This window comes from Zingiber officinale, chromosome 3B, assembly GCF_018446385.1.
Source record: "Zingiber officinale cultivar Zhangliang chromosome 3B, Zo_v1.1, whole genome shotgun sequence".
In the NCBI taxonomy this organism is placed as follows: domain Eukaryota; kingdom Viridiplantae; phylum Streptophyta; class Magnoliopsida; order Zingiberales; family Zingiberaceae; genus Zingiber; species Zingiber officinale.
This window is the reverse complement of record NC_055991.1, coordinates 11505634-11531802: the sequence shown is the minus strand read 5'-3', so window position 1 is coordinate 11531802 and position 26169 is coordinate 11505634. Positions and strand designations below refer to the sequence as shown.

Sequence of the window (26169 nt, the reverse complement as noted above, 5' to 3'; positions counted from 1 at the left end):
CTAATCATAATGCTATGATCTAGTCATTTGAAGGGGTTGTGCCAATGTTGTATATTTCACTGTGGACTGCTCTGGGTTTCTATTTGTTGAATGACACTCGTCGAAATTATTAGTGTTGATTCATATTTCATAAATGAGTGGTTAGGCTTCTTTAAACCCTTGAAACATGTGGTTCTCGTCCAATGTTCCTACTGCTGTGATGGGGAACCACTTTAACTTGAGAACTTTAAAGAGCTTATTCTTGGTGACCTGGAAGATCTAGTAGTAGTTGAAAATTTGATTTAGAACAAAAGATTCTTCTCTATCATGAATTATGTATAATATTCAGGAAATAAATATATAATTGATCATTTACCTAATAGCTCTAGTTTTTAAGACAAGTGGTTAACCTGTGAACTTTAAAATAGAATTAGAGCAGCATCCAAGGTTAGATTTATGCCAGTCAAAGAGCAGTCCATCCATCTGGCCATAACCGATCACGCCAGATTCCTCAAGATAAAAACGCTTGAACAATATAAATAAATGGTGACTATAAAGACAGAAATACTAATCAAATCCAAAAAAATGGCCTGCATTGATCATAGATTCAATTGTAAATGTCTACCCAGCTTTCATGATACCAACAGCCTTGTTTTCTATCACAGGTGTCAAGGCAACAATTGCATACACATCAACATGATAAAAAAGTACTATAGAGTTTTAAACTAAGATCTAGATATCTAGTATGTCATCAACTATCATTGGAGATGAGTAGCATAACCACGTTCATATGCCCCAGTCATAGATGGGAATTTTTTTTTCTTCTAAACATGTAAAGATTGTAAACAAAAAACCAAATGTAGTAGAATAGAGCATTCATCTAAATTAGTTAGCTAGGATACTCCCATAATGAGGAATACTCGGAGCACACTGAAACAACTTCTAATACCATGTCCACAATATGATTTCACCTGCATCAAACAATTATATGCTGAAATAAGTCAATACCAGCATATATTTAAATTGGAGTGTTGTGAAATGGCATACCACTGCTAGCCCAGACATTGTTGCATGACGATTAATAACTTCAACATCACGGAAATGAATGCCAGGTTTAACTGAACTTGATGTAAAATAAATCAGAATAAACTCAATTTGATGTGAAATTTATGTAATGGAATAGTCTGCTGGACAGAAAGCATATACATGATGTAATCTTAAAGAAGTCTACTAGCAATTAAACCGTCAACATCATCAACTGTCAGCGAGTATTAAAAAGATAACCTATAGAAATGGCTTTCTCCAAACATTCATAGGTGCAGCGGACAAGATACCGAGAAGCTTCATCCACTTCTCCAACAAGAAAGTCTTACTTAGATCACCTATAAAATAAAAACTTGGGAGACTAATATTTACAGTGTACGCAAGAAGAATGTTGAGTGGATTTAAGGTTGACTTACCATGGACACCTTTTTAATATACACTTACATCAACATTGACAATGTCACCATCCTCGAGACTCCTGTAGAATGACAACTGAGAATCATGTGTGGTTCAAATTGTATGAGATAAAAAAATATATACACCACTTCATGCACCAAAAAAAAGGCCTTTCTCTTTAGGACGTAGTAAAGCGAACAAACATTACTGGATTACACATTCTCCAATCAACTCATCTTGGAAGAATGTAATCTCTATCTAAACATCAGTGTTACTTGCATCAAATTTAGGAGTCAATAAGAACCACCCTTAGTAACAAAGATCAAACAACTGAGCTCAGAGAATTTCCAAATCAAATGCTTGACACAGTCCAATATTCCTAGTCTCACCTAACAGGTGTGGCATTCATCAAATTACTCATCTAAAAGAGGACTATTGTTAAGTGTGATTCAAATCTGCCCTACGATTATATATTTAAATGCCACAATGATTAGAAATGCTGAGCCAAAATCTATGCCAAGCTATGGATAAAAGGATTTAGGAGCATACCTGCCAGGAACCAACCATTTGGATCTAGCATGTCAGATTTGGATTGAACTGATACAGTTGGATACTTAATCTAGTTTGCTGACTTGAGAACCCTAAGATCGAGGAGATCAAAGCATATCAACATGGATTTTATGCTAACAAAATATACAGTGCCTCTGCTCAACTCATGTGATGTTTGACGCAATTGCCCTTTATAATTTGAGGTAGTGCAATTGTGTTTTCTGCAGCATCTAGCCTGAATGGAACAAAAAGTAGAGTGGTACATCCAGATATCAATATGATCTATAAGGTAACAGTGAGGCCTTTGTGTTCTGCATTGTATGCTCATAATGTATGTAACTTCTGTACATCTGATCTTTTTCTTCATCCTCGCTAGTGGTTTTCTCTCCCATCTTGAGGTTTCTATATAAGTACTTGTGTGTTTCTGTATCTTTTCTGTTTTTGCAGTGTGTTAGGACTCTGGTATGTTATGCTGGTTGTTCTACTACAGGACAGATCAAACCACCAAGGGCATCTTATTTTGGCTTTAAAGCCTATGTCTTGTATTTCCTGACAATTATATTTTAACTACTGAAACTATTACTTTAAACACCAAGCGACAAAAATAAATAAGAAAATAGAAAAGGTCATCATTGAGAGACAACAATGCAAACAAATATCCGTGCATATTTCAGCATGCAAATCATCTTGCCATTGCATCATCACTGAAGGAAGCGCTACATTATATAATCTAGCTTGTGGATATTAATAAATTATAAGTTAGTCCCACATCAAATGTTTCAAGAATTTCTTGAACTATAGAAAATAAATGATAGATGTTTTATAAGATTCATCTCATGAAGAAGTTAAACAAAGCTACATGTGGAAATCAAATGATTAAGTGAAACAATTGTCAGAAGATTGCACCCATGGCAGATGACTTCATTAACAGATCATTTTCAAAATGTTACAGTTCAACAAAGACATTTTAGAAACATACTGATATACGGTGTATTGGAAAAACAACCTACGTGCAGAAAGATTTTGGGAAAAAAATGATAATTCAATGGGGACGGATAGTCGGATACCCTCCTAGAAAAGAATAAAAGGAGTTAAAAACCATGTTATATTAATACCATTTTAAACATAATTGAGCAAGTATACCTTTGCGAGCAAGAAGCATAAAGAATTTATAGGATTAAGAAGAATTTATAGGATTAAGTGAATAACTAGAATACACAACAATTACAAGAATTCAATGTGACCTCAATTTGCATAAATGTCACAGATGCAGCAACCTAGATGGGAATCAACAATTGGACTTATAAAACAACTCTTCAATCATATATTTGGGGAATGACATGAGAGACAATAACAGAAAACGTAATCATTGGGTTTGACTTCATAGACTTAGCTTGTAAAGTAACACTATCTTAAATTTACAGTACAATAAGAAATCAATTGTCTTGATTTGTCCTGCTTTGCTTCCTTCCAAATATGGGCACTCATATGTGCACAGAATAGGTGCATACACTTGGCAATAAGTGAATATGCATGGAACAAAAGGAAAGCTAATCAATAAGACCATGCCTAAGAATTCCTGAAACAATATTGAACAATTTGCTAATAATACAATGAAGTAGTGAACCTAAACCATCTGTTCATTTCATGCAAAAAGAGACACTACCAGCAGCAATTGTTGCCTGATGAACTACGTCATCAATTTCATCTGTTGTAATTCCAGGTCGAATTATACAAGCAAAGGCATCTTAAACCTCTCTTGCAATCTGATAGTCATAAAGTGACAATAAAAGGACAAAAAGTGATCCGTGTGGACAAACCAACGAAACAAAATAAAAAAATGGCAATTTACTGAACCATGTAGCCAACTTTCCCTGATACTCAAACTACGTACCCAAGTTTCATATTTACCAAAACACATACATAATTCCCATTATACCCCTCTTTCATTCATCAGTCGCCTACTATGTATCCAATCGACTACCTCAGTCGATTCTTGAACATTTTGTGCTTCGTATGTGGACTCCAATTGATTGTGTTAGTCAACTACAAAACTTTCTGTCAGACTATCACAAACCTATCACTAGCGGTCAACTGATCTTGAACCATTGATGTGTGCAAATCCACAAGTACACAGAAATATTGTCAAATAATAAAAAGATATCAAACCACAAGGACTGGTAGTTGAGTACTAGCTTACCAAGCAGATTTAACTGTCTAGACTAATCTCAGGTTTTGGGTGTCAAGAACTAGAAAACTCAATGGAACGGTAAGAACAAAATAAGAAAATAGATTTGATCAATTAGACAAAGAGAAATCAAAGAGAAGGCAGTAAGATCACAGAAGGAAAGCAAAATGATCAAGGTGAGAAGCAGAGAAATCATAAAAAGAAGGTAGAGTGATCACAGAAGGAAGACAAAGTGATCAAAATCAGAAGGCAGAAAGATCACAGAAAGAAGGTGATCAAAGAGAGAAGACAGAAATACCATAGAAAATTCAGTGGATGAAAGCAATTCTAGGATTTCGGTTTCACCATAATGTTAACAAACATTTGATATACGTTTGGTTTCCTATCCTCAATGTTGATTTATTTAGGTAGACTATCCTATGTATCCAATGTAAACTTTTAAAACTACATCAGCATATCAATCCCAATTCATCGTCTACTTTCAGAGCGGTTAAACTAGGGTTCGCTTTCCAAGGAGACCCTGTCACGAGATCCCATAAACCCCAATTAACCCTTCTACTTTTGTGGTGTTGAATTGGAATTGATCCATTAAGATCAATGATAGTTCATTACTACTCGCGGAATACCGATCTACTTTTGTAATCGACTCTCCATGTCTCGGTTTTCTACGGGTCGAAGAATTAGGTTCTCCTTTTAGTTCATCCCCAAATCCTCGTAAAATATGAATCTCTTACTTTTAGCAACAAGCAAGATCGTGTTTACACAGTAAATCCGGACCACAAATCAATACATTATTGAATAAGAACAAAAATTCATTCATAGATCAAATCAGAAATGTTCACATAACAAAGGGTTAATCCCTAGTCCTAAGAATCTACTCCATACAAATGGAATTACAACCACAAATCATGATCAGACGGTGACAAATTCAGATATAGCTCAGAAATCAGAAATTCAAAAATTAAAATATAGAGAAGAAGAGTTTAGGTTCGATGCGAAATTTCTTCTACGAATGCTACTGATCCCCCTTCCACGCCTAGATGGCGTCGAATCCTCTTCAGAACAGCTTCTCAGTTTGCCTTGGAACCCTAGGGCGACTCCATATTGGGGATCCCATCAAAAGAGTTGAAATCAGCCTTTTATAAGTAATTTGTATACAAGGTTCTAAAATTCGCTAAGCGCTAATCGGGCGCTAGACCAGCGCCTAGCGCCTAGGCCGCCTAGGCGGGAATTAGGCGCCGCTAGGCGGATTCCTCGGATTAATAAGATTTATTAGATTTATTAATTTTAAATATAAAATATCAAAATATAAATTAATTAATAATAGTTATTAGAATTTTTAAATTTTAAATATAATATTATTAGAATATAAATAAATTAATAAATTTTATTAGGATTTTTTTAAAATTTTAAATATAAAATTATGAATATAAATATGATTTATATGGATTAATAAGATTTATTAGAATTTTTTAATTTATACCTAAAATATTATAAATTAATTAATAATAGTTAATCCTAGTTTTTAAATTTTAAATATAATATTATTAGAGTATAAATAATTAATAAAATTTATAAAAAAGATTTAAATTTTAAATATATTTTTTATTTAGTTTGTTGGGATAATTTAATTAGGGGTATAAAAGCCTATTGAAATTATCCTATTTAAGTGAGAAATTGTTTAATTAAATAAATAATTAAAAATTTAAAAAAAAAGGAAAAGGTAGCACCGGAAGCTTCGCCGGAGGCTTCCGGCGGCACCGGAAGCTTCGCTGGAGGCTTCCGGCAGCACCGGAAGCTTCAACGTCGCGTCCCGTACCTACGCTGGACGCGACCCTGGTACCACCGGAAGCCTCGGGCGAAGCTTCCAGGGCCGCTGGAAGCTTCCGGCGATGGGTCTGGCTGCAACAGACGCGTTCGGGAACGCGTCTGGCATTGGCGGGCGCGTCCCGTGTCCCGTGATGCGGCGCCCAACGACTACCATCGACGCCGAGCGCCGCCTGGGCCGCCTAGGTTGGCCGCCCAGCACCTTTCCAGTGCAGTTGCCAACCGCCGAGCGCCTAGGAGGCGCCTAGGCGGCCGCCTAGGACGCTTTTTAGAACACTGTTTGTATACCACTCTAGAAAACTGACCTTCGGGCTAGTCTTGATGGCTCGCTAATAAGGTCCAAATTGAGTGTCACAAGTATATTTATCAAATTAACAATGTAATTCTAATAAATCTCTTAACTACACAATGATGTTGTAATAAAGAGCCTAAGGTCACTCTACGCTATGGATTTCACCATCAACACAATTAAACTAAGGAATGAAATAGTAAGACACACATGAATTCTAATCTAAAGCAAAATTAAATCATAACTTAAAACTTAGCAACTTAACAATTAACTAAGCTTTAACAAAAATTTAAACTAAAATGCACCAATGAAGTAATAACTACTTAACACAGAATAAAACATCACAAGATAAAGAAATGCTAGATTACTTGATAAAAACATAACAAATGCAAATTGAAATCTATTCTAGAATTGAAGAAATGCAGAAAACAAAAAACCATCTCCACACCAAACCACTTCTCAAACAAGTCTCTCCTTGCTGTCACACAAGGAAGTTCGGTGAAACCTCACTTCGGCAATCGAAGAAGAAGCTCACAATCACTAGACTCAACTCGACCTTCACTAGCACCAAAGGAAACCTCTCCAAGCGATGCTAATGAAGAATCGACCTTCACCAGTACCAAAGGACTCTCTGAATCTGTTGGATGGATGATGATGGATGGAGTGTCGTCGGAAGGGGCTCAGTAGCATCAGAGGAATGCTGCAGATGCTCACTAGTAGAAAGTGGAGCCATTGTCACCATAGGAACGCCGCCAGAAAGTGGTGGAAGCAGAGAATCACTAGATTGGGGGTTTAGGTTAGGTTCAAATGCAGCATTAGGATTTTGTTTAGATGGGTTAATTAAAAAGAAACTTGTGTTAAGCTCAATAAGTAGGAATGGGTTGAACTAGATTGGGTATGAGCTTCTTCATTTGTAGAATGAACCACTTGTTGGCCTTGATCATATACCAATTGAATCAACTCAAGTGTCCTACAAAACCAAATTCAAATTATGAGAATAATATCATGAATTAAGAGAAAAAATGTACAATTGAGTTAAAACAATCTCCATGTATAAACATGATAAAAAGTGCATATAAACATATGCAATTAAATGTAATACACCCAATATCAACCCGAAAGAATATATCAAATAATAACTTATCAAATCCCCCACACTTATTCTTGCACATTTCGTGCAAGTGAACAAAACTAAAGAAACAACTAAGGTTGTACCCCATAACAATTCTCATTCATGTTTAGAAAATAATAAAAGCAAGTTACCAAGGATTGTCAAATTTCAACAACTCAAGCATTCATGGTTTCAATTCTTATCTTGGTTAACTACATAATGACTTCAATCCATCATGAATAAATTAAGAATAATATAAATAAACTAACCCTCACAAGTTATATTTTGGTGGTTCTAAATCCTAATCTCAAATGTAAGCAATAGAAGAGATCACTCAAGTTTCTCATGTTTTATGTACTACCATATGCTTGCTTATTTTCTACTCTCCACCACTAGCCAAAGCATTAGAATACATAATTATGAAGGTTTATAATGATGAAAAAGAAAGCATGAATCAAATCAAATGAGAGTTTGTGTGTAAGAAGAATGCTAAAGAATGCAAAATAGATTAATTTCTTGACCATGCTAAATAGATGAATTTCTTTCCAATGCATAACAATTATTTCCCATTTTCAGCTTCTTTTCAATTCATAACAATGTAATAAATCCCAAAATCTCAAAGAAGTGAAGCTGATTTTTGCATTTGATATTTCAGAATTTTGAATGGTAAAGTGTTTGGATTTGAAACTTGAAGATCCTAAGTAAACGTTCCATTTAGCACTCAATTGAATGAAACTTCACTCACATCATTTCCGATCAGATTCACTCTAACAGTTGGCACAAAATTTTGCACAATGTCAACTTACAGCAAGCTTGCATCTCTTCACACATTCGATCATCATTCCTTCCTTCCAAATTCTTTTCCACCTATTTTCTTTTGATCAGTGGCACATGAACATGTATTCCCTTTTAATTTTCAACTAATCCTTCTCAAATCGAGATGATCGAATCGAATCCTCATTATAGAATTTCTGTAATAGCTTACAGAAAACAGATTCTGTGAATCTGTAATTTCTGATCATTCAATCCAAATCCTGATCTCCCTGATTTCTTGATGATCAAGCCTTACATTTCAGTTCTGTAGTAGCATCTCATTAAACACTCAATCAATTCCAGCTTGAATACAATTGGTTTCAAATCAGGAAAATAGTTTTGCAAAAGTTTTAACCAAGGTTTAAAATTTCGACCCGTGTCGAGATTTTGGTCCCATACCGGAACGATATGATTTCGGTATCGTATCGTGCCGAACCGATACCGTTTCAGTATTTTTTATTTATATATAGTAATTTTTAGATAAATATATTTATCATGTATAATTTAATAATAAGTTATATACTAACTTTATATAAGTTTTCATTATTAAATAACTTAATATTGTTATAAAAAATAATCAAATATAATTTTCTTTAAAAGAAATCAACTTAATATTGTCATAATAGCATAATATGTTACCATACAAAATAATTGAATATATGTATATATATATATATATATATGTAGATTTGATATGCTAAGCGACACTTTGTGCGCGACCGTGAACGAAATCCGACGTGGACTATCTGACGGGGCCAAAACCCAATTTTTTAATCTCTCATCTGCATGTTGTTCACTGGTTGAGAAACTTCTGTTACTGTATTAGTAATATTAGGTCTTGTGTTGTTCGCCATTAGCTTCTGATAAGCTAGTCTTAAGCTCCTCCTTCCTTAGCTTCTCTCTTTCTTCCTTTAATGTTTTCAGTGGATCTTTGTAGACAAAGAAAGGTTCTGGCTTCTTAGTCTTAGTTCTTCCAAGATTTAGCCCTTCAAGCTGTTTAGCGAGATCTGCAACCTGATTATTAGTATCAACAGGTTTTTTAAGTATAAGATCAAGCTTTGTATTGATAGACAGTAATAATTCAATAATAGTATTATTCTGTCTATTTATATCTTTCACTCCAGCTTCTTTTGCAAAGATAAAGCCAATAGCAAGATTGCTAATAATTTCTGTATTCTCAAGTGCTTCAAGATACTCTTTTAAAGAACAGGATGAAGGAAGGTTCATGCAAATTGCTTCTTTATGTCCCGCGCAACCTCTTGTATTTGTCTTGTTGTTGCAGTTTTTCTAGAAGAGATATTGCTTGTTCTTCAATTAGCCTTCGTTGCTTTGCGATTTCAATCATCAATTCTTTTACGTCTTTGGCTATAAGAGGTTTATAGACTAGGAATTCCTTTTGTAATTCAAGCACAGCCTTTTGTAATCTTTGTTGAATCTTAACAGATTCTTCCAAAGATTTTGCTAATTCAAAATGACTTTCTTTTATGGTATTCAATAATATATGGTACTCACTTAAGGATACTTTAGAGTGTAATATTAGATGATCGTAAACAACGTCTATATTATGAGATATGTCTTTGAGTTTTACCTCTATGGCAAGATTCAGGTACTCTAGATCAGCTGTTCTCGAGTTTTGATACCAATCCTTTACTGCTTGCTCAAATCTTTCAGACATGATTAATATAAAATTGTAAATCAAAATAACTATTTATGCCAACTATGGTACCTCGTTCCAGGTCTTTTCTTGTGCTCCTACACGTCACGACCTTACTAAAGCCTACCATAGTGACATCTAATTCTTTGATTTATAACTTTATATAGTCACGATCCAAATTATAAGGGCAAACATTAAGAATTAGTTCAATACCTCTCGATGCATTCCCCAGAGTACCTGCAAAGAGGTTTTAGCCAGACATAGCTCTGATACCAAAAATAAAAAAAAACTTAAAAAAAAACAAACTTCAAACTCAAACTACTTATATATTAAAACCCAAACTGCGGAAAATTTTACAATGAGAGGATCGTCTTGAGTATAGGCTTAAAAGCTCGTAAACTCAAGAATGGCTAAAAACTAAGTAAGACTTCGAGTTTTTCTCGCTTGTCTTGCTAAGTTACACACTGGGGTTTATATAGGCTATTTAGAAGGGATGTGATAAGATCGGGTGTGCATCATGGGCCCCATCGCGTCTTATCGTATCTCCTCTTTACAGCTGCCTTCCCTATTCATACAAACTTAATAGTTAAGCTTTACATAAAGGAACGGCCCCCCGGGGCTCAGTTCCTATTATGTATACAACTGTCCTAGTGCTTTAATAATGGAGCATGCGTGGCTGTCCTTTCTTTCACTGAATGAGCTTTAATAATTGAACATAGGCATGCGTAGCTGTCCTCTTCCTTCATGAGTGCTGGAATAATTGAGCATATAATGCTTGCCAGCTGGTTCTTGATTGAAAGTGAAACATCCTTTGTTTCTTCTATTGATGCATCAATCGTCATGAATAGCTCTTCTTGGTCTTCAGGAATGTAAGAAGTTGTAGCCATATAATGAATTAGCCGAGACAGAGCATTTGCTAATTCATTATTCGTTCCTTCAATATGTTCAAACTTAATTTCCACACCGGTACCTGTGATATAATCAACAAAGGATATCCACCTAACGCTTGAGGGTTTATTTTGGATCGTCTTATTGAAGAACTTTATAATGGCATGGCAGTCCGTTTTGAGAATTATTTCCTTCTTGTCTAAATAGTGAATTTTCATAGCAGTTAAGGCTTCCATACACGCATAGATCTCTGCATCTATGGCTGCCTTTATTGAAGGAAATTTTCCACTAGCATAAGCGCAAACTCGCTCAGTACTTCTTGAATCAAATTTTGATTTCTTCCATTTACAGATTCCGCCCCACCCTTCCATTGAACCATCTGTTTCAATGATAATATAAGAATCTATGGGGGGTAATTCTAAATCTGGAAGTTCTTGAACTATTTTTCTGATTTTTCTAATAATTTCCCAATCAGAAGTTTTTGAATCTCCGATCACCACTTGGTGAGGTCTTAGAATAAAGAGGGTCTAACAGAGTATTTAGATTTTTAATATATGGCCTGGCGTAATTAAGAATCCCGAGCCAGGATCTAAGCCCTTTTAATGTTTGTAACTTCTGCTCATCAAAATCAATTATCTTTTTAACAATATGCTGTTGAAACTTTATTCTTCGATTTCCCACAGGGCTCCAAGAAATTCGATTTCTGGTTGAACTATTTTCATCTTTGAAGGTGATAGTACCAATCCTTCTTTTGAACAAATATCCAGCATTTTTGTTAAGTGTTGAATATGAGCTTCTTCTGTCGCCGAGAAAATCAGTATATCATCAATATATATAACTAAGAATTCTTCACAGTCTTTAAAATAATTATCCATCTTTCTCTGAAAAATGGCTGGGGCATTTTTAAGACTGAATGACATTACAAGTCATTCAATAAAGACCCTGTGGAACTAAAAATGCCGTCCAGGAGACTGATTCTGGGTTCATCATTACTTGGTGAAAACCATATTTTAAATCAAATTTGGAAAATATTCTGCTATTCCCAATTTTCTTCAGAATTAAATTAATACCTGCCAATGAGTACTGGTCTTTGTAGGTATTGTCATTCAAAGTTTTGTAATTAAATACCAACCTTTCCTTCCCCTTCTTTTCTTGGCCTGTTGTTGGATCAATTGTTGTTCCTGACTGCACAATAAATATCATAGTCCTATGTCTACTAGTGCTTGTCCTGATAACCTTTAATGCCAATAAAGCATCAATATGTATTTTAAAACTTGCTTCCATAGCAAGGGTAATATGTTTTAGTGGCTTATCCTGAATAGTCAAGTCAGGATTAATATGTCAAAAGTGCATACCACTTTATTTTTTGACCAATGTAAAATAGGATTATCTCCAATGTAACCAGCATCTTTTAATCGTTGCATAATAGGCACAAACTGTAGTGAGAAATTTGTATTAAATCCATGGTATACCTTAGAATTTAACTCCTCACTTAAAGTGATGAATTCCTCTTCCATTTCTAATTCTGATATAGCATGCGCCGAAATATTGACCTCAGGAGTAGTGCTGATAGTTGTAATACTCCTGTAGAAAGTTATTTCTGATCCTAACTTTTGAATTTCTTAAAATTAAAAGATTAAAAGCAACGGCAAAAATTCCTGAACGACGCACTAAAGGAGCAGCAAGATATGATCTTTTTCTTGATCAAGCAGTAGAAATCCCCGCAAGAGATAGAATTTTGGCAAAAACTGGAGTAAGCATGGAGTTTCCAAAAGGACATTATGCAAGAATAACAGCAAGATCTGGAGCAGCTACTCGCCAAAAAATTGACATTGGAGCAGGAGTAATTGATGCAGATTATAGAGGTGAAATTCAAATCCTAATTATTAATAATTCTGATATAATAATTGCACTTCAAGCGGGAGATAGTGTCGCTCAATTTATTTTGGAAAAAATAATTACTCCCCAAATAGAAGAAGTTGAATTACTATCAGTCACACCAAGAGACACAGGATCTTTCGATTCTACGGACATCAGGAAAGAAGTGGCATTTTCTGCACCAACAAAATCTTTATTGAATAAATTATATAATATGAAAATTATTTTCCATATTCCTGAAATTCCTGATACCAAGGTACAAGCTATTTTAGATACGGGAGCAACAAAGTGTTGCATCTGTAAAAAATGCTCTTCCTAAAGAAGCATTTGAAGAAATAAATTATAATGTAGTCTTCTTAGGGATAAATTCATAACAAGAAACAAAACAGAAGGTCAAAGACGGTATGATGACTATTAGTACCCATAAATTTCGAATTTCTTTTACTTAACAATTACAGATGAATTTAAAGGACGGAATTCAAATGCTTTTGGGGTGCAATTTCATCAAAACAGTAGCAGGAGGATTAAGAATTAAAGGATCAAAAATAACTTTCTACAGGAGTATTACAACTATCAGCACTACTCCTGAGGTCAATATTTCGACGCATGCTATACCAGAATTAGAAATGGAAGAGGAATTCATCACTTTAAGTGAGGAGTTAAATTGTAAGGTATGCCATAGATTTAATACAAATTTCTCACTACAGTTTGCGCCTATTATGCAGCGATCAAAAGATGCTGGATACAATGGAGATAATCCTATTTTACATTGGTCAAAAAATAAAGTGGTATGCACTCTTGACATAATTAATCCTGACTTGACTATTCAGGATAAGCCACTAAAACATATTACCCTTGCTATGGAAGCAAGTTTTAAAATACATATTGATGCTTTATTGGCATTAAAGGTTATCAGGACAAGACACTATTAGACATAGGACTATGATATTTATTGTGCAGTCAGGAACAACAATTGATCCAACAACAGGCCAAGAAAAGAAGGGGAAGGAAAGGTTGGTATTTAATTACAAAACTTTGAATGACAATACCTACAAAGACCAGTACTCATTGTCAGGTATTAATTTAATTCTGAAGAAAATTGGGAATAGCAGAATATTTTCCAAATTTGATTTAAAATCTTGTTTTCACCAAGTAATGATGAACTCAGAATCAGTCTCCTGGACAACATTTTTAGTTCCACAGGATCTTTATGAATGACTTGTAATGTCATTCGGTCTTAAAAATGCCCTAATCATTTTTTAGAAAAAGATGGATAATTGTTTTAAAGACTGTGAAGAATTCTTAGTTATATATATTGATGACATACTGATTTTCTCGGCGATAGAAGAAGCTCATATTCAACACTTAACACAAATGCTGGATATTTGTTCAAAAGAAGGATTAGTACTATCACCTTCAAAGATGAAAATAGCTCAACCAGAAATCGAATTTCTTGGAGCCACTGTGGAAATCGAAGAATAAAGCTTCAACAGCATATTGTTAAAAAGATAATTGATTTTGATGAGCAGAAGTTACAAACATTAAAAGGGCTTAGATCCTGGCTCGGGATTCTTAATTACGCCAGGCCATATATTTAAAATCTGAGTACTCTGTTAGGCCCTCTTTATTCTAAGACCTCACCAAGTGGTGATCGGAGATTCAAAAACTTCTGATTGGGAAATTATCAGAAAAATCATAAAAATAGTTCAAGAACTTCTAGATTTAGAATTACCCCCCGCAGATTCTTATATTATCATTGAAACAGATGGTTCAATGGAAGGATGGGGCAGAATCTGTAAATGGAAGAAATTAAAATTTGATTCAAGAAGTACTGAGCGAATTTGCGCTTATGCTAGTGGAAAATTTCCTTCAATAAAGGTAGCCATAGATGCATAGAACTATACGTGTATGGAAGCCTTAACTGCTATGAAAATTCACTATTTAGACAAGAAGGAAATAATTCTCAGAACGGACTGCCATGTCATTATAAAGTTCTTCAATAAGACGGTCCAAAATAAACCCTCAAGCATTAGATGGATATCCTTTGTTGATTATATCACAGGTACCGGTGTGGAAATTAAGTTTGAACATATTGAAGGAACGAATAATGAATTAGCAGATGCTCTATCTCGGCTAATTCATTATATGGCTACAACTTCTTACATTCCTGAAGACCAAGAAGAGCTATTCATGACGATTGATGCATCAATAGAAGAAACAAAGGATGTTTCACTTTTAATCAAGAACCAACTGGCAAACATTATATGCTCAATTATTCCATCACTCATGAAGGAAGAGGACAGCTACGCCTACGCATGCCTATGTTCAATTATTAAAGCTCATTCAGTGAAAGAAAGGACAGCCACGCATGCTCCATTATTAAAGCACTAGGACAGCTGTATACATAATAGGAACTGAGCCCCGGGGAGCCGTTCCTTTATATAAAGCTTAACTATTAAGTTTATATGAATAAGGAAGGCAGCTGTAAATAGGAGATACGATAAGACGCGATGGGGCCCATGATGCGCACCCGATCTTATCATATCCCTTTTAAATAGCCTATATAAACCCCAGTGTGTAACTTAGCAAGACAAGCGAGAAAAACTCGAAGTCTTACTTAGTTTTTAGCCATTCTTGAGTTCACGAGCTTTTAGCCTATACTCAAGACGATCCTCTCATTGTAAAATTTTCTGCAGCTTGGGTTTTAATATATAAGTAGTTTGAGTTTGAAGTTTGTTTTTTTAAGTTTTTTTTTTATTTTTGGTATCATCCACATTTTCTTCTTCTTTTCTCCAAGAAGATTTTAAATGTATTGTACCTTTTGCTTATTATCAATCCAGGTACGTTCATTAACTAAATTATTAGTAATTGATTCCCATCGGGAAATAACATCATGGTACTGACCTATGTCTTCTGGTAGAACTAACATGGCTCCAGTATTTTGCTGTACTGAAGGAAGTGTCCATGTTTGATGATCCATAGGTTTTCCTTTAAATTTACCTTTATACGGTCCCTTGTCTGCAAATTGAGGAGTTGTTCCTTATGCTGGAGGATAATTAATCTGCCCCATTAATGGTTCATTGGGATGCTTATAATTTGAAATTGCCGAGTCAGAAGTAGAAGCAAAGACTTTTTCTTTTGATGTGCTTGCAATTAATCTTCTAAAAATTGGATATTCCAGTTGCTCTAGTGATTGTAATTGCTCCGTATTAACATGTGCTGCTTCCTGTTCTTCTAATATTTCTGAATCCTGCTGAATATTAAGATTTGCAATATCATCAGTTAGTTGGGAAGTTTCACTTACCCAGTTAGAATTTTGCTGATCCTCATGCTGCTCTGGATATTCATATACTTCATACCACAGGCCTTCCAGTACTTCCTGTGGTATCCTATCAAGAAATTCTTCAATAATTGCATCATGAGGTGTAGGATCATACCAGCCATTAGCCAGAGGTGGTTGAAGTTGAGCTTCTATTTGCTCCACATGTTGTATGACTTGTCGCCAGTATGCATCCGATTCCATATCTGAGTTGCCCCAGTATAATGGTTGTTGTGACGGACCAAAGACATTATTTGGGACTTCAGGTACAAGTTGTAACAGCTTCTGCACAGTTGCAGCAGCTTCTATACCGTTGTAACAGCTACTGCACTGTTGTAACAGCTTCTACACCGTTATAGCAGTTACTACACTGTTGTAGTAGCTATTGCATAGTAACTGCTACAAGTTGTAGCAGCTATTGCATAGTAAGTGCTACTGCATCATTGTAGCAGCTACTAGCTACAAGTTGTAGCAGCTATTGCATACTAACTGCTACAAGTTGTAGCAGCTACTGCATAGTAGCTGCTACAATCTTGTATCATTACAACCACAATAATTTTTTTACATGTAATAATAGGAGAGAGAAGATAAAATAACATTTTAATTTTAAAAAAAAAGAGATAAAAGTTATTGCTTTAAAAAAATTTATAGTTGTTGCATGCAAATGAGAGAGAAAAATTGTTACATGTAAATGAGAGAGGGATTAAAAAAATTGGATTTTGGCAACGTCAGATAGCCCACGTCGAATTTCACTCCCGATATATATATATATATATATATATATATATATATATATATATATATATATATATAGTTTTTTAGAATTTTTAAAACAGTAAACAATTCGGAATATTATTTAATAAAATTTATTAATTTTTTAAACTTTTAAATATATTTTTTATATTTTATTAAGATAATTTAATTAGAGTTTAAAAAAAAAAATTTAAAATATCATAAGCAGGAATTTCTTGATTTATTTAAAATATTAATTTTGCACTGAAAAGTCCCACGCCCGTCCGCGAAGCGCACGCTAGCGACCTACACGTCTGCGACCCGCGCGCCCACGCACCCCCGACGCCCCGCGGACACCTCCGACGATGGCAGAGGCATCCGGCGACACCTCCGGTGACACCGGAGGTGTCCGACAACGCCGGAAGCATCCCACGATGCTTTTGGGCGCCGCCAGAAATGTCGCATCATGACGCCTCTGGCGCCAGAGACGCTTCAGGCGGCACCGGAAGCGTCTGGCGACGTTGACGACAACGAGCACGCTTCCTTCTGGTACGCGCGCAATTCCTCCTGGCTCGTGACACACGACGCATCGAAATCGCCTCCAGTTTAGTGCCGGTTTCGATGCGCGGGTGGAACGGTAAGTTTTGCCAATTCTGCTCGACACGGAACGAAATTTTTACCCATGCTTTTAGCAATTTTCAGGTTCTAACTGCTTCTATATGTTTCTGTTTCATCCAGATTTCATCCTCTAATCTAGAATTCCAGTAACTGAACTATCTGTATATAGTTCATTTCTTTGGTTAGCCGAAAGATGATCTTCCAATGAGTTGTTTGATAAAGAAACCAACAGATTTACATTTCTCAATCATTTCCAGCAGCTTCACAGATTCATATTTTCAGAGTTTCAATCATTTCAAAATCTGTCCATATAACTACAACATCTTAATTTCTTTATCAATCTATCAGATTTCAAAAATATGCAAACCCCCCCCCCCCTAAAAAGTTGCAGCTAACATGGACATAAAATCACTTTCTGCATTGCTTTTGTTTTTTGCCAAATTTTATATCTTCACTTGCACTTCATTGGTAAGAAGGCTTAAAGCTATAGTTGAGAATGTTGGAACATTAAATAGCTGTACATTGCTTCTCTGCTCCCTCTTCAAGGATATCATTTGTAATTCTATTTCTTTACATCAGTTTTGATTTCTGATCTCATTGGTGCTTCAATTCAAGCTTCATCTTTAATCTCTCTATATTATTTCATTTAGTATTCAATCAATTAAAGCTTGAACTCTCTTAGATGCAGATTAGAAAGATCAAGTTGGTATAGCCTCCCACATTTTAAAAACTGCATACCTCACTGCTTTTCTGTTTTGACAGATTTTAGCTTGAACTCTAGGACTTCCATTAACTTTTCTTCATTTGCAATTAAAACTCCTCCCTTGGTTAGCTAGGAAGTGCTCATCTTATTTGATTCCGAACAAAACATATACTCAATAGATTTGATTCAACAGCAGCTTCCCAGCAACCATTCATCAACTGAATTTGGCACCAAACTCGTATGAACTTTTGTTGACAATTCCAACAACAGTCCTTTAAGTCATCAGCTACACTAGTTTCAGACTCCAGTGCAGAGAAGAGTGCAAGAGAAGTGAACAACAAGCAACAATAAGAGGATAGGAATTTCTATTGAACTTTTCACTGATAAGAAATCTGCAGGAAGGACTTAGCATGCCACAAGTTTAGGTTGATACATTCATTCATAGCATCATTAGCTTAGTTTTGGATCTTGAGTTCATTGGCTCTTGTTGCTTTCCTATTCAGCCCCCTAAAGTTCCAAACTTCAGTTCTGACCACTTCTGTACAATTTCAAACTATTTCTGATTCTGCAATTTGCTAACATTCAGCTAATCTTTTCTTTGAGCTCATCGTTTCTTGTTCGCTCTTGTATTACAATGGAGAACAACAGTTTATACAGCTGTCATCCAACAAGTTTTTAATTCTAATTACAACAACTAGAAGTTTCTAATCAGAACAATCATTACAACATTCTTCTATAATTTCTGCACAGCATACAGCAGCTTCCAGCAGATTCTTTTCCAGCAATTTGAGAGTTTGTTGCTTTGTAAATATAACTCCCACTGATAGCTATTAAAATGTTTGTAGTTAGAACTCATTCCTTGTTATACAAGAAGTACATATCAGTTGTGACCTAAATCTTACAAATTGATTCCAAACAGATTTAAACCAATCTGTTACCATTCGCTGGCTTCCATATTTTGGTATCAATTGGCAGTGATTGTCTTCATTTCTTCAGAAAAAATGTTTCAATTTGAAGTACTTCATAAGTAAAAAGATGCTCACCAATTTAATTTCAAATTCTGCACCCCAAATTACACTCACCCTATTCAAACAACTCACAATTTTCCATATAAACCGTTTGATACTTTCAAAATTCTATTCAAAGCAATTTAGAAAGGCTTAGGAAGAATTGAGACACCATCGGAATCTATAAATGTAAGAGGTTCACTAGTTTTCCTCGCTACTTTGAGAGTTGATAAAAGTTTGATACACACTAGATACAACTCCATAACTGAATTTTTTTTTTCCCTTTACACCTCACTGCTTTGAGTATCAAGAACTATCTTTTCCTTGTTTTCAGATTTAATGATACTATCTTCAAGTGCTTCATGAGTGGAATTGTACGCATAAATTAAATTCCAAATCTTGATCCATAATGATCAGATTACCAGCAGCTGCAAATCTCATTGTTTTCCCTGTTTCTAAAATTTCTTGCATTGGTTACATTATTTCAGTTATTCCTAGCTTCCAAATCCAGAAATACCGTTAGGTCATGGAGGGAGAAGAATACTATTTATTTTTGTAAATACCAGGGCTTCACTTGGCCTTCTTGCTGATTTCAGTTCTGCTCCCGAAATTTGGTACACCATTGGCACAAAAATTCCCACAAACAACTACACTTGATTCCAGCTTCATTGTACAGATTGAGCTTCAGTTGATTTCATTATCATTCCCAAATCTCTTCTTCAACATGTCTCTTAATGTTTTTAATGTGGTTAACTTCTGAATTCTGTGCAGTAGCATTGTGTAGCTCAAATCCAGCAACCTTCATTTCTGATTCAGCTCAAGTTATGATTTCCTTAGAATCTCATTTCGAACTTTCAAGTTTAATCTCCATAATCTATCTCATTGAACACTCAACCAATAAAAGCTTGAATTTTCAATTCCCTCTTAATCAGAATTATGGACTTAGCCTACATGCTCCTCCCTCACACTTAAAACATTGTCCATTTCGGACAATGTAATACATTATGCTATCCAATTAACTCGTGCCAACTTATCAATGGAAGAAACAAATAAACACCGAATATGGATTGATTCTGAAATTTTTAGAAATTTTCAGTAACTCTATCAGATTTCAGAGTCTCTGAATTAAGGATTGGCACCCAACAAGAGTTAATGAAGTTCTCCACTTTACTGCCTCAGTTTCAGAAATTAGTACCCAGATCAAGTTCACCATTTGAAGCTGTTATTGATCAGAAACTAGCAACATCCCTGCATTCCTATTTATGTTCTTGTTTTTGAGATTCAGAGACCAATTTCAGATGCAACCGTAGGTTGTTCTTGTGTCCTTCCAATCTATGAACTCATAACCTACTCCAAAATTCCTACCAATTTACTAAAAAAATCAGATTCAAAGACGTTAACAATTTCCTTTTTTTTAGATGACATTTGTTGTCTAAACATCTTAAAAATTGCATTTATATTGCTTTGGTAAAGAACTGAAACAAGGCTAATGAACCAATTACAGCATCTCTTGAAACTCCACTACTAGCCATTCATGCATTGTCAACTAAATACTGAATATGGTTTGATTTCCGAAGAATTCAGAAATTTTCAGTAGCTTTAACATATTTCAGAATTTCTGAGATGCTGATATCTATTAATTCCTGAAAATTACAGATTCCATTAAAGCTTCAATTGTTATCACTGTCTTCCAAGGTTTCCCCTACTAAACATGTCTCCTAGTATTTTGATTATTGTTAAATCCTAAAATTCCAATTTACTAAATTACAGCTGCAGTGTGCCAAAATTTCATCTGTTTGAAACAATCCAGCAGCTGATTTAAATTCAGCAACTTCACCAATAGTAGCTGCAAAGACTCCAAGATGGCATCAATCCCTTATTTTCTCTCTGAATTCAGGAGTTCACTTCCAAAAAATCAAATTCAGCAAAGATTTGATGAAATGAGCAGACAACAGCTTCAATTAAGTTACAGAAATCAAATTCAGTTCTTAACAAGCAAGATTCTCTACATTTCACAATTCAAAAACCAAGTTCAGCAGGAACTCAATGAATTGAGCTGTCAAAGGTTTTATAATTTCATAATTCAAATTCAGGCAGATGTTAATTTTCTGGATTGTAATTTGTAGCTTCAGAAATCAGTTTCCCGATATTTTCGGGTATTGAATCACAAGGAATTTGAGGAGAAGAGAACACCAGATGTCTATCACAAAGGATCAAAAGCTTCATTTAGACCTCTCAATAATTATAAATCTGCACACCAAAATTGGCACTCAACTAAAATCCAATTCACAATTCAACTTCTTAAGAAATTCAGTTACCACTTAATGGACTTGCAAGTTTTGAAACATAGAGCAATTGGGAAGGGAAAAAAAAACATCAACCAACAATGAGTAATCAAAAACTCTACTATAATTCTTCAGTAATTAGGGAGCTCCAGCAAGAGGTTGTTACCATAGGCTAGGTCGATACAAAGTTCACTGTTGAAAACAATCCCCATATTTCTGATCAGTTAACATGACTTTCCTTTCAGATTTTCTCTCTTTGTTTGCAGCTAACACTCAATGCCATCCAGCTAGAGATGTGCATCTCTATTGCATTGGTAGAAAACCAAATCAAAATCTATTGAACACCAACAGCTTTGATCACAGAATTCAGCAACAATCATCACAGCTCCAACAAGTCCAGTTTCTGAAATTGCAGCTTCTCTTCTTTCCTTTTCATTTTTTTCTCTGTTCATGACATCTCTTATTCCTGTGTAAATCTATACTGCATCTAACACTTCATTCTTTCATTTAACTTTAACCTTTGCTTCACAATCAGCTCAAAAATGTATTCCAATGTTAGATAGTTAAGGAACCAACAGATTTGTTCTCCAATACAAACAGCATTTCCATCTCTAAATTACTGCACTGAAGAGCAACCTCAGTTTCCCTTTTGTTACTGTCACAACTGTAATTCTGGATTCTGCTTGCTTTCCAGCCACTATTACATTCTGTTTTCCAGCTTACTGCCTTTAGAACTCATTCCTTTGTTGGCTGGAACATGGTCTCATTTTGTGTGAATGGCAAGTACAAACAACTTCCAATTCCATTAGCACTCTTTTCGATCAAACAAGCTTCAGCAACTTGCCTTCATCATCACTATTTTTTTTATATGCCAAGTGACTACTTTTGTCTTAATCACTGCCTTCTAAAGCTTGTAATCCATTTTGCTTCTTGAATGGACCAGAACTTCTCCAACTAAGATCCCAATCCTATTTCCTTTCTTTTAATGCCACAGCTCACTCACTTTTCAGTTCCAGTTCCTTAAATCTCCTTCAGTGCTTCATTGTTTCAATAATTCCGAGCTTCTTAAATTCAGATATATAGTTCATGGAGGTCATGAGAAAACAACATACCATTTGTTACTGAAAATACAAGAGTTCCACTCGAGTTTTTCAATGACTTAGTGCTGCTCCCAAATATTTTGGTACACACTTGATACACAAATTTCACAACCTCTTAGCTACCCTTTCCAACTTCAACTTTAAATGATTCACATGTTTACCAAGTAAACTTCATTAACTTGCTCAGAGAACAGTGTCCACAATAGGCATAAAAAATCAGCAACTTGACACAAAAATTAGTGTACGTGATTTCCACCACTTGAGCTATTACACTTGCAAAATACATCAAATCTATATCCCTCACTTACTCCATAGCAGTTATTACTAATAACTTTCCAATGAATATTTCCAATCAAAATTCTCTTGCAACCATTCAACAAAACAATAGAAGCTTCCCCCTTACTTAAACCTTGTCCATCTTGGCCAAATAATTCATCATATAACAATCCATGTATCCACATCCAAAGTATCCAATGAGAAAAGTTAAATGATATGATGATTGACACGAAAATTAGCAAGAAATTGTGTGGAAGAAAGAAAAACAAATAGATTCACCTTCATAAGAATGATTCTAATGTAATGTGGTTTTGAAAGAACAAAAGCAAGTTCTAGAGTAACAATCACACAAGTGCATCACACAAATAAGCTAAATCCTCACTAGGTATTCAAATTATCGTCTCAATTAATCACTCTAGAATCCATCACTAAGTAGTAACTTCATGCAATCCAAGATTCCATTCATGACAATAAATTTCAAAACTTAACAATCAAATTTAACTAGCTTTCAAAATATCTAAAATGACATAGAGAAATGTAAGGGGTACATTTTATTTCCAAAAACTAAAAAAACTATTTACAAAACCAACAAGATAACTCAAAAACCAACAAAATTACTAACGTAAACCAAGAGATTATTCATACATCAAAGTAAAGACATGATATCTATAATGAAAAATAAAAGAGTGGAATGGAACAAACTCCCCTGAATTTATGATCGTCGAATACGGTTCAGTAATAGGAGTGGAATACACTTAAATGGTATTGAGCATCTTCTTCATGTGATCAATATTGTCAAGTTCAGTGTCCTCCACCGTCAAAGCCTCAAATGTATCCATGACTACTGAATACATATCCTAGTCTTACCTGAAACAATAATACAAATAAAATCACAATACACAGGAAGTTCAAAATACCCAACACATGGATATATAAAACATTCAAAAATCAAGGCACCAAACAATTTAGTAAAATAATCCTAAGATCACCAAACATCGTAAAAGTCCTCGATAACGGCACCAAAATTTGATAAGGTCCAAATTGAGCCTCACGAGTATACTTATCAAATTAACAATGTAATTCCAATAAACTCCTTGACTACACAATGATGTCGTAATAAAGAGCTCAGGGTCGAATCTCTCGAGGAACTAACAATCGGACGTTTGTCTTAGACTTAGAACTATTTTTAGGGTTTTCATCATTAAAATGGGGGTTGTTTGATTTTTGATTCTAAACCTAACGAATTAAAAGCAAGACAAGTAGAAAACTATTCTAATGCTAGAATAAAATCTAACTGCCAACAATTAATCCAAAACGCATTATCACTCTACACTATGAGTTTCACCATCAACACAATTAAATAGCAAGACACAAATGAATTCTAATCTAAAGCAAAATTAAATCTTAACTTAAAACTTAGCAACTTAACAATTAACCAAGTTTTAACAAGAACTTAAATTAAATTGCACCAATGAAGTACTAACTACTTAACACAAATAAAACAACAAAAGATAAAGATATGTTAGATTACTTAATAAGAACATAACAAATGCAAATTGAAATCTATTCTAGAATTGAAGAAATGCAGGAAACAAAGAAACCATCTCCACACCAAACCACTTCTCAAACAAGTCTCTCCTTGCCGTCACACAAGGAAGCTCGGTGAAACCTCACTTTGGCAATCGAAGAAGAAGCTCACAGCCACTATACTCAAATCGACCTTCACCAGCACCAAAGGAAACCTCTTTGAGCGATGCTGATGAAGAATCGAGCTGCCAAACTCAAAAAAACTGAAATTCTACGATCTGGACTCTCTGGATCTGTTGGATGGATGATGATGGATGGAGTGTCAATGGAAGGGACTCAGTAGCACTAGAGGAACGCCGCCGGAAAGTGGCGGAAGCAAAGAATCACGGAAACAGAATTGTCGCCGAAGGAACGCCTATCAGCGAACTTAGATGACTGGAACCTAGACACAGTAGTTAGGAACCTCAATGCCAATGAAACTTGCGGAGAAGATCTGGAAGAAGATGGTGTGCTGTGGTGCGTCGCGCAATGAAGAAGATCGCGGATAAATAGTAAAACCAAGCAACTGTTCATTCGCTAAAAATTGGGTTTTATACCTTGGTTTAAACCGGGTTTATTTGGGGGTTTAGGTTAGGTTCAAATGCAGCATCAGGGTTTTGTTGAGGTGGGTTTGACTTGGGTTAAGCTCAATAAGTAGGAATGGGTTGAACTAGATTGGGTATGAGCTTCTTCATTTGTGGAATGAATCACTTGTTGGCCTTGATCATGTACCAATTGAATCAACTCAAGTGTCCTACAAAACCAAATTCAAATTGTAAGAATAATATCATGAATTAAGAGAACAAATATACACTTGAGCTAAACAATCTCCATATATAAACATGATAAAAAGTGCATATAAACATGTGCAATTAAATGCAATACACCCAATATCAACCCGAAAGAATGTATCAAATAATAACTTATTACTCGTCGATTAAGGCCCTACTTTGTCTCTCATCTAATTACAGTCCTTACCAATAGTGCTCTTGGTCGAGTGTTAATCAATCCAGAAGCTTCCAGAAGATTAATCAAATGCACCACAAGGTTAAGTGAATATGGTATACAATACCAGCCCTGATTGGCTACAAAGGAAAAGGGCGTCAAGCTTCCACTTCAGTAAGGACCCGACGAAACATCTACTAAGCCACAAAGAGTTGCCAACCTATGAGCATTGTTAAAGATACTAACTGAAACGAAATCACGATCAGGCCAAATGCATTTCCAAGACGAGGACAAAGTAAAGCCAAGTGCAACCAGATTCCACAACCCCATTGTAAGCTATACTAGCATATGAACTACTAGCATACTTGGTTGAGGATGATCATTGCTTCCCTAATGGACAAAATCCATCACCCATGAGAACTACATTAAGAAAACCCCTTAGAGAGAGAACTTGTTTAAGTGTATGCCAAGTAATGTTATTAAAGCCTTTTCATAGCCAAGAAGGATGATCACTACTACTTTTGTTGGGCACCAGCTCACCACATCAATGGTATGCATGTAACAATCAATTGTGCTCTTGTCTCTAACAAAGGCAATTTGAAAACCCACTACTAGGTCATAGAAAAGCTTTTGTTGTTATTGATGGAACTAAGGGGAGCCTGACCATAATAACAATCTTTTGATGGTAACAAAAAATCCTCCTTAATTACATCCCAAGAGCCATAAAATTCAATATTAAAACCATCAGGTTTAGGGCCCTATAGCTTCCCCATACTTCGAATGGCAGAAAAAAAATGTCCTCTTCACTGAATGGGGAAAATCAAATAATTTAGAGACTTGCCAAGGTCAGCCAAGAGGGATGGGGATACCCACACAATAAAGAAAAATACCTTGTGAAGGCTGCAAGAATGCACAACTAATCCAAGAGTTTGAACCCTTGAAAGTGGAGATAGCTTTCCTCTGCTTTCAGTGATTACCAACCATATGAAAGGATTTCGAGTT

The 26169-nt window shown here is 35.2% G+C and overlaps 2 long non-coding RNA genes across 3 annotated transcripts; both read right to left on the bottom strand.

The window, feature by feature from the left end:
- Positions 1 to 412: 412 nt before the first annotated feature.
- On the bottom strand, positions 413 to 5479 carry LOC122055905. Its single transcript, XR_006132950.1, has 5 exons — positions 1440 to 5479; positions 1264 to 1361; positions 1027 to 1097; positions 882 to 950; positions 413 to 635 (listed from the first exon to the last, which is right to left on the bottom strand). It is a non-coding gene; the product is annotated as an uncharacterized LOC122055905 (long non-coding RNA).
- A 1628-nt stretch (positions 5480 to 7107) lies between these two features.
- Positions 7108 to 24972, bottom strand: LOC122055904. 2 transcript variants are annotated; one of them, XR_006132948.1, is made up of 3 exons: positions 24780 to 24972; positions 18024 to 23523; positions 7108 to 7242 (listed from the first exon to the last, which is right to left on the bottom strand). It is a non-coding gene; the product is annotated as an uncharacterized LOC122055904 (long non-coding RNA). The 2 variants fall into 2 exon arrangements; XR_006132949.1 differs by having other exon boundaries at positions 21447 to 23523.
- Between the last annotated feature and the right edge of the window lie 1197 nt (positions 24973 to 26169).